This window comes from Mustela nigripes, chromosome 14 (assembly GCF_022355385.1).
Source record: "Mustela nigripes isolate SB6536 chromosome 14, MUSNIG.SB6536, whole genome shotgun sequence".
NCBI classification, from domain to species: domain Eukaryota; kingdom Metazoa; phylum Chordata; class Mammalia; order Carnivora; family Mustelidae; genus Mustela; species Mustela nigripes.
Genome location: NC_081570.1, coordinates 80,289,326 through 80,305,295, shown reverse-complemented (window position 1 = coordinate 80,305,295; position 15,970 = coordinate 80,289,326). Strand labels below are relative to the sequence as shown.

Below are 15,970 nucleotides of genomic sequence, written 5' to 3'. Positions count from 1 at the left end.
AGTCTTTTTTCCTTTGCGGTGTCAGAATTCTGGAGTCTGATAAATCACAAAGGCATTGTAGAGGCGCCTCCATTTATCAGTCCTCTCTCTGCACTAGCTGTGACTGAAGTGTCATTGTGTCAGCCTACACAGTTCTGTCCACACCAGGAGATCTTGGATGAGGCTAGGATCTTCTGACCTAGCATCCAGCTGGACCTGGTACATGCTGCAGCTAAAGAACCCTGTCTCCTCCGGTCTCTGGCAGCATGTTTTTATTCTCCTCAAACTTCAGTCTCAGTTTAGACTTTCACAGTCAAAAGTCATGCAGCTCTCTTGCTAAGCCCAACTGGGTCACTGAAGCATAGAACTTGCTCCCTGAATAGAAGAAGGGAATGGAGAAACTAGACAAAGAAAACAAAAACTGACATCTCAAGAAATTATCCTGCTATACATGTATTGGGAATCTACAAGAAAATATGGGGGAATTCCTCTATAACCTAGGTATCAATAAAGGCTTTCTAACTATGACTAAATATCCAGATGCAATAAATGAAAAAAAAAAAAAGAAAAATATAAGTAATAGAAGTCTTTAAGCTTTGATATGTCAAAAAACAGTATGAGACTGACGTGCTTCCTACTGTGCTAAGTGTAAGGACCTATTTAGAAACTGTCCCTGCTCCCCTTCCCCCAGGGGATTTACTTGGAGACAAGTCCCAGAAACCAGCTTCAGGTAACAAAGTCCAGATACAAAGGTGGTTCGGGCCAGGTGGAGACATCCAGATCAGTGGGGGGATGCATACTGTGTCCCTGGTTACCAAGGAGTATGGGCCCTGCCCTTTGGGAGCCTTTTGGGCACCAGTCCCAATCAAGGTGTAATAGGCTGGCTCAAATGTCTACTAGGGTAAACTAACTCAGTTGGTCACCTAGCATCACTGTGGAGTTTCCTGTGTGTGTTACAATCTCATTGGTAACCTGTGCATGGCCAGGCCCGACCGCATGGCCTTTGCCCTTGAAAGCTAGTCTGTGAAACAGAAGGGTCACCCTCTCTTGTAAGAGGTGCGGCCCCGAACGTTCGGTTAGATTCTTGATGCTTGGCGCGAAATAAAGCTTTGCTTGACCTTCGTTTTGTATCAGTCTCGCTCCTTTAGTCACAGACCCATTACTGGGGCATAACATATGGGAGCTCTGTCCGGGATTAAATGACGAGAACTGAGCCAGCATCAGAATTTCTGGGAAAAGCCTCAAGGTAAGATCTCGCAGATTTTACTCTGTGGGATCCACCGATCTCCAGGTGCTCTGTGAGATCAGGTGGTCTGTCTGGGTGGAGCTCCAGGTTCTGTCTGGGTAGAGCCCACGAGGGTGAAGCTGGACGAGGCCATGCTCCCCAGGGCTGGAGAGGATGCGGGGACACCCCTTTCCTCCACTGGTAGATCGCCAGGGGGTTCCAGTCCCCCTAGGCAGCCAGGGGGTTCGAGTCCCTCCAGGTGGTCACCGGGGGTTTGAGTCCCCCAAGGCGGCCAGGGGGTTTGAGTCCCCCGGACAGCCAGATCATCAAAAAGTCCCCACCGGTGGCAGGATCTGGGTAAAAACTGCTGGGCCTGCGGCTGTCTTGGTCTTGTCTTTTTGTTGTCTGCTGTGCTGTTTGTTGTGTTTGAAGGAATGGGGCAAGCAAAGTAAGGGAACTCTGACTCTTAATGGCTATAACTGGAGCCAACTGGGGTTAGTCTAACTTGAGACAGAAACCTTAAGGAATATTCCCAAGCAGCTGCCGAAAGAACTTTGTTTCTGGGACATTCCTTGCCCTCTCTGGCCCGACGGAGACTGACTAGCCCCTCCCCCTTGCTGGAGGGAAAGCATAGCATGTGCTCCTCTCTTGGAGCCAATGAGCGCTAGAACTGGGAACCCTTTCTCTGCGTTCTGGTGGCACTTTGTTCTGTTTGTTCTTCACTGTCAGGAAACAAGAAGAGTGCCCCCTGGACCTAACACCCCCCACTCCGGATCTTCCCACCCGGGTCTCAGGTAAACATTCAAAGTGGAGTGGGCCCAGGTGGAACGTAAATCAGTATGTGAACTAAGTTAAGTTTGTTGGATTAATTAGGATAAATATGTCTTTTGAGTTAACAGTAGTAAATGTGAAACTTCAGAGTTTTTACTTAAGGTCAAAAAAATCTGTGTTGAAATCTGTTAGCAAAGAGATGACTAGAACTGATGGCTAATTGTCTGTCTCAGAGTTTTAATGGGTAATTGTTAAAGAAGCTTTCAAAGTCTTTGCTAACCTGAAACTTCAACCAAATGGGATAAAATGCTAGAGACATGGTTGCTGGAACTAGGTTTGTGCTTTTTGAAATCTGTTGGTAAACATGTTTTGTGCTTAACAGATTGAAAAATTTGCCATCTAAAGAATTCTGTTATAACAGTTCACAATTGGTTTAGATTTAATCTTCAGTAGAGGTTAAGGTATTTCTAAGAGTACAAAATTCTGCTAAGTGTAATTAAGGCTGATGGAAATAAGGGAAACAACTCTGTAGAAAAGTAGGAAATACTGAAATGTAAATGGTTTTCTCTTTGTCTGCCCAGAGTTGTAAATGAAATCTCTTTGACTCATAAGGCTTCCTTGATATGCTAAGTTACCCACGGAGTACTGCTAAACCAATGATAAACCTTGGGTTACATTTTGTAGCTATTCTAGAGGCTCTATACAGTTCCTAGAGTTTAATGTTTTGATAAGGGTCATCACTAGATTTTTAACCATATCTATTCTGGGTTTTTGTCATTTGTAATTGTTTTAATTATCTTGTAAGATGAATTCCACCTTAAAGGAAATTCATATGGGAAGACTTTGATATGTTACAATCCTGGGAACTGAAATGGGTAAAGATTTACAGAAGTAAGGGCTACATTCAGACTAAACCAGAATTAGTAACATGGGACTAGATGAACTGAAAAGTTGTAATGTTGTGTCTCTTAATGTTTTAAACATTACTGATTCTGTAATGTTTGCTCTAGACTAGGGAAACCTTTTCTTAAGTTACCTGTAACTTATAGAGATGTAAAGGTGTTCATTTGTAAACGAATCAAGGCATTCAATTTTTCTATCTGAACCCTCTGAAACCAAAAGGGCTCAGTAAGTATTCTTCCTTGGCAGTCAGTCATTTGCATAAGTTCAATAAGAATCTGTTCTCCTTGTAACAGGACAACATTGAACACTGGTTATTTTACCAAGGCTTTGACGGGAATGTCATATTTGAAAAGACTCAGATATGACCAGACAGCTTAAAGGAACTAAGGTTGACTTTACAAAACCTGGAGCCGTAAAGCCCTTTGGAACTGTTGGCCTGATACCTTGTTTACAGAGTTCCCAGCAGCCTCACCAGGTGAGTAAAGAATGTCACTCCCTGGTAGGAGCAGGAGCCTCAAGATACTTTGGGTACCTCAGGGAGAGGAATTTGCCAAAGTCAACAGGTATTGCAGGCATGTCTGATGGCAAGTACGTGGCTTGGCTTCTGGCCCGGAGAGGCTACTAAAAGTTCAACCTAGAGATTCCTTATAAAAAGTTCCAGCAAAGCATATTCTAAAAGATCTATATGATTACTCACTGTTCTTGCTGAGCTTATGTAAATAATTAGGCCAAGTTTGTTAAAACTGGACTTGTTTTTCAAACGAGTTAGTCCTGATTTGGCTATCTCTGGAAATGAGGGTGATTTTAGGGAGAAAAATTATGTTTTAATAACATGGCTTTATGGGTGTTAAATTCTAGATTAGATTGTTATTAAATGTTTGTTTACCTAAGCTAGACAACTTAAGGTAAACTTCAGAGATGTTGCACGATAAATCGTGTAAACGATCTTGCTGTTGCCAGTCAGTCAGCCCCAGATATAAGGAGGAAACTTCAGAAAATTGAAGGATTTGAAAGGAAGACTCTGACTGAGTTAGTGGGAATAGTAGAAATAGCCGCTGAGGACTATGGGTCTTGCTTGCAGGGGACGAGAGCTCTCTTACAGTCTCTGCAGGAAAAGGGTATCAGGTGTCAGCAATGAAAACACAGCTTTATAAGAGCCACGCCACTTACTTAGGCTTTGGTCTCCATGAGGGAGTTTCTTGGGATGTTGGGCTACTGCAGGCTGTGGATACCGCGGTTCACGGAGATGGCGCGACCTCTTTATGAACTGACTAAGGGAGGACTCACTATGGTAGAGTGGACAGCTGAGGCAGAAGGAGCATTTTGGGAATTACAAACAGCCTTACTGAGTGCCCCAGCATTGGTCATCCCAGACATTACCAAGCCCTTCCACTTGTATGTGGATGGAAAGACAGGGGTGATGGAAGGAGTTTTGACTCGGACTCTGGGGCCTTGGCAAAGACCAATAGCCTATCTTAGCAAGAAACTAGATCCAGCAGCAGCTGGCTTCCTCCTTGCCTCCGCATAATTGCTGCCACGGCCTTCCTGGTCAAGGATGCAAGTATATTTACAGAAGTGGACTAAATTAGACTGTGAAAGAGATTGGGCTAAGACTAGAAGAAAATTAGTAAGCCAAATACATCAGGGCACTCGTTTGGGGACACGCAAGTTTAAAGAGCTTATGGGCAAGCAATTTTAGGTTTCTAAATTAGGGCATAAGGCTCAAGATGTGGTTAATAGATGTGTTCAATGTCAGACAGTAAATGCAGAAAGAACTAGAATGGGAAGGGGAAAAAGAGAAAGAGGTTGCTATAGCAGAAGTGACTGCTCAGTCTGTGCTCCAGTCACTGCAGGCATTACAGTGTATCTTAAAAGAGCCCATACAGGGATCTGAACTGCCCACACTGGGACCAAATCGGAGGTGGAGCCACATCCTCGCCAACCCAGGGACTTAGTCTGGATGCACTGCTGCCAAATGGGAGGCTTGGAGCCTCGCTGGAAGGGACTGTTTACTGTCATCCTGACCACCTCCATAGCAATAAAAGTAGACGGCATCAGGGCCTGGATTCATGCAGGTTACATTAAACGAGCCGAGGACTAGAACACCTCCCAGAGGTGGATGCCGCTACCAATGGACCCCACCAATTGTGGACTAAAACTAAGACTCAAAAAACAATGAGTTCATTAAATTCATTTTTGGCCCTGTTGTTAAGATATAGACAGGAGGTATAAGCAATTGTGAATAAAAAAGGAGGGGCTTAACTTACTGTTTCTGATAAAAGGAGGAGGGGGGCTCTGCATAACCTTAGGAGAGAAATACTGTCTCTGGGTAAATCACACTGGAGTCATCAAAACAGTCCAGCAGCTGTTAAAAGGAGGGTATAGAACTGGCTAAAAAGTCAAAGATTTGACTGGTCTCCAAAGAAAAGGGGGGAATGTAAGGACCTATTTAGAAACTGTCCCTGCTCCCCTTCCCCCCAGGGGATTTACTTGGAGACAAGTCCCAAGTTTGACTCATTCTTTTGTATTCACACTCTATTTATTATTTATCTAGAAATAACATTGCTTTTTAAAGGTATTAAAAATTGTCACTTTTTCCATAACAGCCTTAAACTAGAAAACTCAGGGGTCATCAGCAGAAGACTGAGTAAACAGCTTGTGGCATAGCCACATGATGTGACCCTGTTCAACAGCAAAAAGGAAGAACTGCTGAAAAGCACAGCAACATGGATGAACCTCAGAAACACTGAGTGAAAGAACATTCACACATGCACAAAACATTCTACTTGATTCAATGAATATGAAGTGCAAGAGCAGGGAAAATAAATTTATGATAGATGTCAGAAGGTGGTTGCATTTGGAGATGGGGTAAAATTGATGGGAAGATAGTGTGTGGGAACTTTCTAGATGATTAAAATGTTCTATATTTTGCTTGGGTGGTAGTCTCACAGATATTTACAAATGTCCTAACTCATCAAACTGAATATTTTAGACCTGTGCCTTTTATGTTGCATAATTTGTAACTCTAATTAAATGAATGAATGAAAAACAAACAATCTAATTATTTTCAGGGAGATACCTAAAGGTAAATTCAGGTTGAACAAGAGGTTGTATCCACTTCAACATTAGCAGAGTTTGTTTCAGAGTTAGGACTATTGTGTCCTGAGAAAGACCTGGAGTATCTAAAAATATGAAAGGGAAATAATGATAAATAATATGAAAGGCTCTAAAGAAGACCTAGAAGACCCATTTGAAACTGTGCAAGAGAAACCATTTTTCTTAACCTTCCCTCAAATAACCTTTAGAATATTTAAGAATGCTCTGTAGGATGTACACTTAATTTCAAACATAACTAACCAGTTTGTAATCCATAAAAATACCAATATTTCTACACTTAAAAGGAGTTCTGGATTTTGCTGCTTGGGGTTTTTGTTTCCTATGTGTAAGGAGTGGCACCTCTCCGTAGACTTGGGGCCTGTTTGGGCACCATCCTGCACCAGACATATGGTCCTGGTCTGCGGCCACTGGGCAACAACCAGGGCTGCAATTCTATGGTAGTGGGTTCCTCCCAGTCCAGCATCTCTCTTTAACAGCACCTTACGGAGCTCACTTTCTTCAAGCAATAAAAGGGTTCATTCAGAAAAACTAACTGACATGACAGAAATAATCTAAGTTTAAATATTGATGCCATATTCCAAGTACGGGTCCTAGAGTCAGAGGGTAATTTTAGAGCAGCTGCTATCTTCTCTAGATGCTGGTGAAATCATCAGCCAGGTAGGACTAGGGTGACATCCTTTGCTTGTCCTGTGGCCACTCTCCATCTTTGGTCAGGCCAGTTCTGCTCCTGGCCCCCTTTTGCTGCAGAGCGCCACACTGGTCTGTTGTGTATGTGTATGTAGGCATGTGTGTGTGTGTGGGGGGGGGGCTTCTTGTTTTCACAGCTACACATATTCCAGAGTTTCTCATTCTCTTCAGCTCCTCAAAGTCCAATTTCAAGGGCACAGATTTTTATCAATTATTCTTTTATTGTTCTAGAATCTGTACTTTGAATTGCTACAGCTCAAATCTTTGCAAAACAGGGACTTCTACAAGAAAAATCTTTGCAGATGCCTGCTGTCCGTGAGCTTCTGTACAAGTCCCCATTAAATTCCTGTGGTGGCCAGGGTAGAAAGGCTTGTTGTTGTTTTTTTAATAGTCTTCCAAAGCATAACTAGAAAATAAAAATTGTCTGGATTAAGACCTTCTCCCAACACATAAGTGCCCCTTTATCTACAGCAGCAGCAGTGAGGGACAAAGCCACTTACTTACTACGTCTTGGGTGTTTTACAAGTTATCCAGTTCACACTCACCGTATTTGGGTGGCAGGTGGATCTGAACCTTTGAAAAAATGACCGAATGTGGAAAGAACAATGGGCTGGGAGTCTTGAGTCTTGAGTTCCACCTCAAGTTTTGTCTAAATAACTGCATGATCTTAGTCTCTGATTCTCCACTTTCTCATATGTGAAATAAAGGGTTTCATACTGGTTACTTCTGAGAATGGGGGTTGGAACTATTAACTACTAGGAGAGACTTCCAGATTTAAAGATCCAAGACTGTGTCAGACAAAAACATACCAACTGAGATTAAAAAACAAAACAAAACAAAACACAGAAGCAGACAAGCTCTTACATCTACACACATGCTAACTACTGAGGGAGAATGGAAGCCCTTCCTTGAAGAAAAATTCCAAAATTCCAAATAATATATGCAGAAGGAATGAGGGCAAGAGAAAAATTACCATTTGACCATCACAGTAATAATTATTGTGGGCAAGATTTGGGGATGAAACTTTAAAGAGGAACAAAAGAGTTGCATAGTCTCAAATTATCTCCCCCAAAATATTTGTTAAATGTTTTGGTGGTTTTTAGCATATGTTCACAAATGTTTTGATAATCCTACCTCTAGAAGGAGTCGTTTATTTTCCCAGCTAATAGATTTAGTAAATGACTTCTAATGGATAGAGTATGGAAAGAGGAGAAAAAACCAACAGCCTACTAATATCACAGTAGAGAAACCTGGCAGACAGATATCACCTTAACCAAGTAATCAAGTAAAGTAATCAAAGTTTACAGCAGCATGAGTAAGACGATTAGGACATGTTGATACTGTGTGTCCCTGATATGATACAATGAGAAAGGCATTCATCTCTGTGATATTCTAAAACATTGGCAACCACAGTCTGATCATTAGAAACATCAGACAAAACCAAATTGAGGGACATTATACAAAATATCCAGCTAGTGCTCCTTGAAAGTGTCAAGTGCATGAAAATCAAGGCAAGTTTGTCCCAGTTGGAGGAGACAAAAGAGATATGGTGACTAAATGCAACATAGGGCCCTACTGAAGCTTACTTACTGGAGCAGAAAAAAGCATGCATGGGAAATGCTTGCAATTCCCATGAAGGCTGAAGTTTAGTTAATAGTGCTGTGCCAATGTTAATTTCTCAGGTTTGATAAAGGGACCTGCTCACATGCAATGTAACAATATTAAGGGAAGCTGCGTGAAAGCTGTCAGGGTGTATCTCACTTAATAGCACTTCACTGAGGCTGTGTTCTTTACAGATTGAAGGCTTGTGGCAACACTGTGTTGAGCAAATCTGCTGGCGGCATTTTCCCAGCAGCATTTGTTCACTCCTGGTCTCTGTGTCACATTCTGGTGATTCTCACGCTACTTCAAACTTTTCATCACTATTCTGTTTGTCATGGTGATCTGTGATCAGTGATCTTTGATGTTACTCTGGTGCTCCATTTTGGGGGTACCACAAACTGTGTCCGATTAAGAGAGCAAATGTAATTGAGAATGTTGTGTGTGTTCTGATGGCTCCACTAATGCGCCAGTCTCCCAGGTCTCTCCCTCCCCTAGGGGCTCACCATTCTCTGAGACACAATAACACTGAAATTAGGCCAGTTCATAGACCCTACAATGGTCTCTAAGTGTTCAAGGGAAGGGAAAAGTCGCACACCTCTCTCTTTAAACCAAAAGCTAGAAATGACTAAGCTTATTGTAGAAACCATGTCGAAAGCTGAGACAGGCTAAAGTCTAGACCTCTTGAGCCAGTCAGCCAAGTTGTGGATGCCAAGGGAAAGTTCTTGAGGGAAGTTGAAAGTTCTACTCCAGTGAACAAGTGAATGATAAGAAAGCAAAACAGGCTAATTACTGATATGAAGAGAGTTTCAGCAGTCTGTGTAGAAGATCAAACCAACTGCAATATTCCCTTAAGCCAGAGCATAATCCAGAGCAAGTCCCTAACTCTCTTCAATTCTGTGAAGGCTGAATGAGGTGAGAAAGCTGCAGGAGCTAAGAGAGGTTGGATCGTGAAGTTTAAGGAAAAAAGCCATCTTCATAAAATAAAAGTACAAGCTGCAGCAAGGTATCCAGAAGATGTAGCTTAGATAAGTCATGAAGGTGGCTACACTAAACCACAGATTTTCAACCTACATGAAACTATTGGAAGAAGATGCCACGTATGACTTTCATTGCTAGAGGAGATGCCAAGGACTTGTTTCAAAGCTGCAAAGGACAGGCTGATGGAGCTGGTGACTTGAAGTTGAAGCCACTGCTCACTTAACCATTCTGAAAACCCAGGACCCTTAAGAATTATGCTAGGGCGCCTGGGTGGCTCAGTGGGTTAAGCCTCTGCCTTCTGCTCAGGTCATGATCTCAGGGTCCTGGGATCGAGTCCTGCATCGGGCTCTCTGCTCAGCAGGGAGCCTGCTTCCTCCTCTCTCTCTCTCTGCCTACCTCTCTGCCTACTTGTGATCTCTCTCTGTCAAACAAATAAATAAAATCTTTAAAAAAAAAAGAATTATGCTAAACTCTGCCTGTGCTTTATAAATGGAACAACAAAGCCTCTATTTACAACATGGTTTACCCAATATTTTAAGTCTGCTGTTGAGAACTACTGCTCAAAAAAAAAAAAAAAAATCCATTTAAAATATTGCTGCTCATTGACAACTCACCTGTCACCCAAGAGGTCTGATGGGGATGGACAACAAGATTAATGTCTTTAATGTCTGCTAATACAACATTCATTCTATAGCCTGTGGTTCAAGGAGCAATTTCGACTTTCAAGTCTTACTATGTAAGAAATACATTTCAAAAGACAATAGTTGCCATGGATAGTGATTCCTCTAATGGACCTGGGCAAAGTCCATTGAATACTTTCTGGAAAGGATTCACCATTCTACATGCCATTAAGAACATTCATGATCCATGGGAAGAGGTCACAATATCAACGTGAACAGGAGTCTGGAAGAAGTTGATCCCAGCCCTCATGGGTGACCTGGTGGGCTCCGGACTCCAGTGGAGACAGGAACAGCAGATGTGGTGGAAACAGCGAGAAGACTAGAACAGCAAGGGAGTCTGAACATGTGAGTGGATGGTTGCGATCTACTGATCGAACTTTCACTTTCACGGCCAAGGGGCTGCTTCTTACGGATGAGCAAAGAGAGTGGTTTCCTGAGCTGGACTCTACTCCCAGTGAAGATGCTGTGAAGATGGTTGAAATGACAACAGAGGATTTAGAGTATGACACACACTTAGCAGCAGCAGGGTTTGAGAGGACGGACTCCAATTTTAAAAGAAGTTCTATTTTGGGTAAAGCGTTATCAAACAGCATCACATGCTACAGAGAAATTGTTTGTGAAAGGAAGAGTCAAATAGTGCTGTAAACTTCATTGCTGTCTTATTTTAAGAAATTGCCAGAGCCCACCTACCATTCAGCAGCCACCACCCTCATCAGTCAGCAGCCACCAACATCGAGGGAAGACCCTCCACCCGCAAAAAGATTACAACTTGCTGGTGGCTCAGATGACTCATTGGGATTTTTCAGCAATAGAGTATATTTAAATTAAGGTATGTACATTCTTTTTATAGACATAATGGCATTGCACACTTAACAAACTGCAGTGTAGTATAAACCTAACTTGAATATGCACTGGAAAACCAAAACATTCATTTGACTTGTTTTACTGTGGTATCTGCTTTATTGCGGTGGGTCCGGAACCAAACCAGCAGGATCTCCAAGAAATATCTCTACAAGAATTCTATGTACTATCTTTGTAACTTATCCCTGTGCTATCTATGTAATTTATCTTTGTACTATCTTTGAAACATCCATAAATATAAATTGCTTCCCCCAAAAAAGTTTAGAAAAATTTTAAGTTAAATTGCATTCAGTGTCGCAATTAAAAATATGTGTGCCTAAGCAGGAGCTCTACTGTTACATCCAGAGATCAAGAAAGAAACTAGCATAAATAAATAAATCCTAAAAAAAAAATAATTAAAGAATTATAGACCATTACATTCTCTTTTCTTGAAATACTGGCCAAGAACATCTTGACCCTACCAACAAAGCCTGGGCACATACCTTGCACATCATGTAGCCTAGAACTCATTATTTTGTCATTAGTTTGCTTTTCATATCTCTAAAAGAACCTCAGGAGATCATCTAGTCCCAGGCTGGGGAACCGTTTCATTCCCATCCAGGCCCATACACCCATAGAAAACATTAGCATTAGTACAAAGCAACTTAATGCCATTTCAGTTGTTAGGGTTTTTTTTTTCCCCCCAGATATAGAAATGTGTGATATTATGTTTGTGTGACTTTTAAATTAAGAAGAGTTTACATAAAATTGTTCCATACATATGGGGAGAACCACACAAAAACCTATATCTGTATTAGGAACCATTTAAGGCATAAGAAGGAATGGAGAGGAGAAGAATGATGAGGAGGAGCTGCCTGATATCTCCAGGGGCGTGGACTTCATGGTCAAACCTGTCATGGGATCCTACAGCCCAGCACTGGATGAGGTGTTTATGGGAAGCAGCCCTGAGAGTAACTGCAGTCAGTGTCCTGGTGGAGGATGAGTGGCAAAGTTTGGGATCTAGATTTTGCTGTCAGGTCTGAGTGGAAACACTGAATAACAACTAGAGCTTCCATTTACAGTGGCATATCCCATTCTGTTCCCACACTAGCCTTGTGAGGGAGATTTTGTTATTAGCTTCTGTTTATAGCCAGGGGAATTGAAGCTAAGGGACAGAAAGGAACTTGCCTTAGGTCTCACTGCTGGTGAGCGGGGAAGCCAGAACTGGGACTTAGGTTCATAGGGCTTCAGAGTTCTGAGCCACCACACAAAATGAATGAAATCTGAGCAGACACAGGAACCACAAAGAGAAAGAAGCAGGAATGACGTGGGAAAGTTTAGCATTTACCTCAAGTACCCGAGATTCACTTTTAATGGTTTACAGACCCAACATTGGAGCAAACAAGGAAACAGCAGTGGAGACAGAGACAGAAAAGTGTCCCTGTACCACCCCGCCCCCCACCGCCACACACACAGAGTAAAATATTAGACTCATGGAGGAAATGGAATTGGAGCCACCACATGTAACCATTCCCAGCTATGTCTCTTCTGGATTCTTCCAGGGTCAGTCTTCTACCTGGCTCTGTGCTGTGCAGGCCTGCAGCTTGGCAGAGTCAAGGCTTGTGGGTTAGTTATGGGGAGGCCTGTCACCAAGATGGGGTGGTGTCTGGAAATGGTCCAGTGCTCTCACAACTGGCCGATAATGATCTTGGGACACATTCAGATACAACCATCTCCCTGAAAGGTCTTTCCCTACTCTCCGGACTAGGTAGGGCCCCGGCGTGCACTTGGATATTGTCACAGAGTTCTCCATGGCATGTTTTCTGTATTATTAATGAATGAACCATTTGAATGAGTATATCTGACTTCTGCCTTCCTCATTTCTACCTAAGCTCCATAAAGACAAGGATTTTCTTCCCTATTTTTTAAACATACCTCCAGTTTTCAAGATGATACACGACCCAAAATAATGCTCAGTATTTATGGAATGACAATGTGTTGCAGGAGCATTGGGCTGCTTCCTGTCTATCTAACCCTCCTAGAAGAGGCTTGTCTCCTCGAACTTCTTGGCTGTTACCAGATAGAATTAGTATTCCCTACCCCCACCCTGAAGACCAGCTTGGTAGCCTGTTAACCACCACCTCACCTCCTTTTTACTTAAGTCCCTTCTCTGGATCCTATGTCCCTCTAAAGATGGGCTACAGTTTGCTGATCAGGACTGTGGCCTTTATAATTAGATCCTGATGATAAAGACAACTCAGCTCAGAAGCTCCTGGTTTGTAATTCTGTTCTTGCTACCCTAGTATCCAATTCTTTCTTGGCCCCATTTTCACCTGCAAACCATTTTCTTCCAGGGAGCTCCAATTGTTTAATCATCAAAGCACACAAGTTAATGAAACACATGGATGCTAAGGGGCCAGAGGGCCATACTGTGCTGGGTATTGTCCATGTTAGACAGTGGCAACAGTATTTTACACTAATTGACTATCTCTCTTCTTTTTAAAAGATCCACAGTGGAGGGGCGCCTGGGTGGCTCAGTGGGTTAAGCCTCTGCCTTCGGCTCAGGCCATGTTCTAAGGGTCCTAGGATCAAGCCCTGCATCGGGCTCTCTGCTCAGCAGGGAGCCTGCTTCTTCCTCTCTCTCTGCCTGCCTCTCTGCCTACTTGTGATCTCTGCCTGTCAAATAAATAAATAAAATCTTTTAAAAATTAATTAATTAATTAACTAAATACATAAATAAATAAAAGATCCACAGTGGAGAGCACTGGTGGTGGTTAATGCCTTAGGTTTCAGGTGTGGAAATGACTTAATTGATAACACCTGGGGAGGCTATATCAGCTGATGGGAGTTTGGGTGTGTAACCTGTTTGCTGAGAAAAGAATTTTTCACCTGGAAGGAATAAAAAAAGGAATCCTAGTGGACACTGAGGGGAAAAAGGAGGGAGGGTTGACTGGGAACAGAGCCTTCCTTTGCTCTTTCAGACCCATTCACCATCTTTTCACACTCTGCTCTGTGCCCTCAGATCCCAACTTTTATCCACAGCATTAACCAGGTTTCCAGCTGGGTTTGGCCAATGGGAAGGACAGGCAGGAGACTGGAAAATGGGAGGGCAGAGAAACACTGTTGGGTTGATTCCCTTGATCACCTCCTGGCGAGGTGACAGCTCATGCATTCGGACACCAAAGGCCACAGCTCTCTCCTCCTACTGTACTCTCACTGGTTTCAGCCATCCCCTCCTCTTCTTGCCCTCTCCAGTGCACAGTACTGTCCTCCTGTAGCCAGCCCTGTGGTGTGCCTCTAGCTTTTACAGTTTCCCTATATCTTGTCACACCATTGTTCCTAGTAATCTCATTAAACTTTCTTTAACCACCTTTTCGAGGTTCCTGCTCTTTCTGTTCTGCTCCTCCTTACGCAAAGACTCAGGCTGATGCAACTTCCACCGCCTGGTACTTTCCACATCACGCAGGAGGAAAGAAGCCCAGCAAATTTTCAGTGTTCCGGCTTCCTTGCAACAGACACACGCCATTCCTGCTCCTATCCCATTAGGTAAAGTTACGGTTGACTTCAAGAGGGTGGAGAAATAGAATTCTACCATTCGCTTCCACGGAGAAAGATTTTAGAGCAGCACTAAACACCATCACAAACCAATTCTACCACCCCCTTCAGCCCCTACTTCCCTCCAGGAATCTCAACACAATCATCTATTATAATGAAATATATACATAATTATATATAAATATACAAATATATACAAAACAAAACAAAAAACCTCCCGGGTCCACGTTAGGACGAAGGGGAAGGAGGAGAAGGGCTGAAAGCGGCGGGAGCGGTGGTGGGGCGGGAGGTGGGGTGCGAGGGAGGGAAGGGGGTTGGGCTCAGGGTTGTGGCCCTCGGCGCCCCGCCTCCACCCACCAGCCTCAATGGATCAGCCGCTGGAGGGCCTGGCGCAGGGGGCGGGGAAGTGACTGGGCGATGCCCGCTGAGGGCTCCTTGCTGCTTCCAGTTAAAGAGCAGTGATCACAGCAAACACAGAAGCCGCAGAAGCACTATGACCTTCCCTCTCGGATCAGCTTAGCAGCCCCCAAGGAAACTGCCTACTAACACAGATACCAACTGAGACTCTGCAACCCTTTGGGGTTTTTGAAGAGGAAGGCGAACTGCAGCGCAGGATTTTAATTTGGGGAAAATTAAATAATCTGGTAAAAGAGTGGATCCGAGAAATCAGTGAAAGCAAAAATCTTCCACAATCTGTAATCGCAAATGTTGGAGGAACAATTTTCACATTTAGATCCTACAGATTAGGGATACATATCAAAGGCTGTTGAAGAGGCATCAAACTGCGTTTTAATGAGCTAGAGACTGATATTGTTTGCAAGTCTGGCACTACAGACTCTTCCAGAAGACTTGGATTTATGAGATGACAGACTGCTTAAGAATTTAGATATAAGAGGCCGCCTGCGTGGCTCAGTGGGTTGGGCCTCTGCCTTTGGCTCAGGTCATGATCACAGGGTCCTGGGTTCGAGTTCTGCATCCGGCTCTCTGCTTGGCGGGGAGCCTGCTTCCTCCTCTCTCTCTGTCTGCCTCTCTGCCTACTTGTGATCTCTGTCTGTCAAATAAATAAAATCGTTTAAAAAAAGAGTTTAGATATAAGATGCATAAGAAGTCTTAAAGGTTGCAGAGTAACAGATGAAGCTTTACATCTAGTACCAAACATTGACTATTTTAGTTGTCCGCCAGAGCTACCAAACTGTTGGGGCTAAATGCCACAACACCTATTCCAATATATTAGGTTTCCTCCGAGATGTTTCCTGAACTATGCTAGTAGCAAGAACATGCCAGCTTTACCCAAATGCAATAATATCAACTTTTTTAAAAAAAGATTTTATTTATTTGACAGAGAGAGAGAGATCACAAATAGTCAGAGAGGCAGGCGGGGGGGGGGGGGGGGGGGGTGGGGGGGGGGGGGTAGGCTCCATGCTGCGCAGAGAGCCTGGTGGGGCTGGATCCCAGAATCCTGAGATCATGACCTGAGCTGAAGGCAGAGGCTTAATCCACTGAGTCACCCACGCACCCCAGTAACATCAGCCCTTACACATAAAATTTTCTTGGTAAAGAAAATGATATCTGTTTAGATTATGTTAAAATAAAATTGTAGACACTGAAAAAAATTAAAAATTACTCAATGATT

At 43.2% G+C, this 15,970-nt stretch overlaps 1 long non-coding RNA gene and 1 pseudogene across 1 annotated transcript; both read left to right on the top strand.

The window, feature by feature from the left end:
* Positions 1-1,880: 1,880 nt before the first annotated feature.
* Positions 1,881-6,249, top strand: LOC132002183 (uncharacterized). The gene is made up of 3 exons (XR_009399770.1): positions 1,881-1,998; positions 3,172-3,353; positions 5,485-6,249. It is a non-coding gene; the product is annotated as an uncharacterized LOC132002183 (long non-coding RNA).
* Positions 6,250-9,316: 3,067 nt separating this feature from the next.
* On the top strand, positions 9,317-15,648 carry LOC132002094 (poly(A) polymerase alpha-like; annotated as a pseudogene).
* The last annotated feature ends 322 nt before the right edge of the window (positions 15,649-15,970 follow it).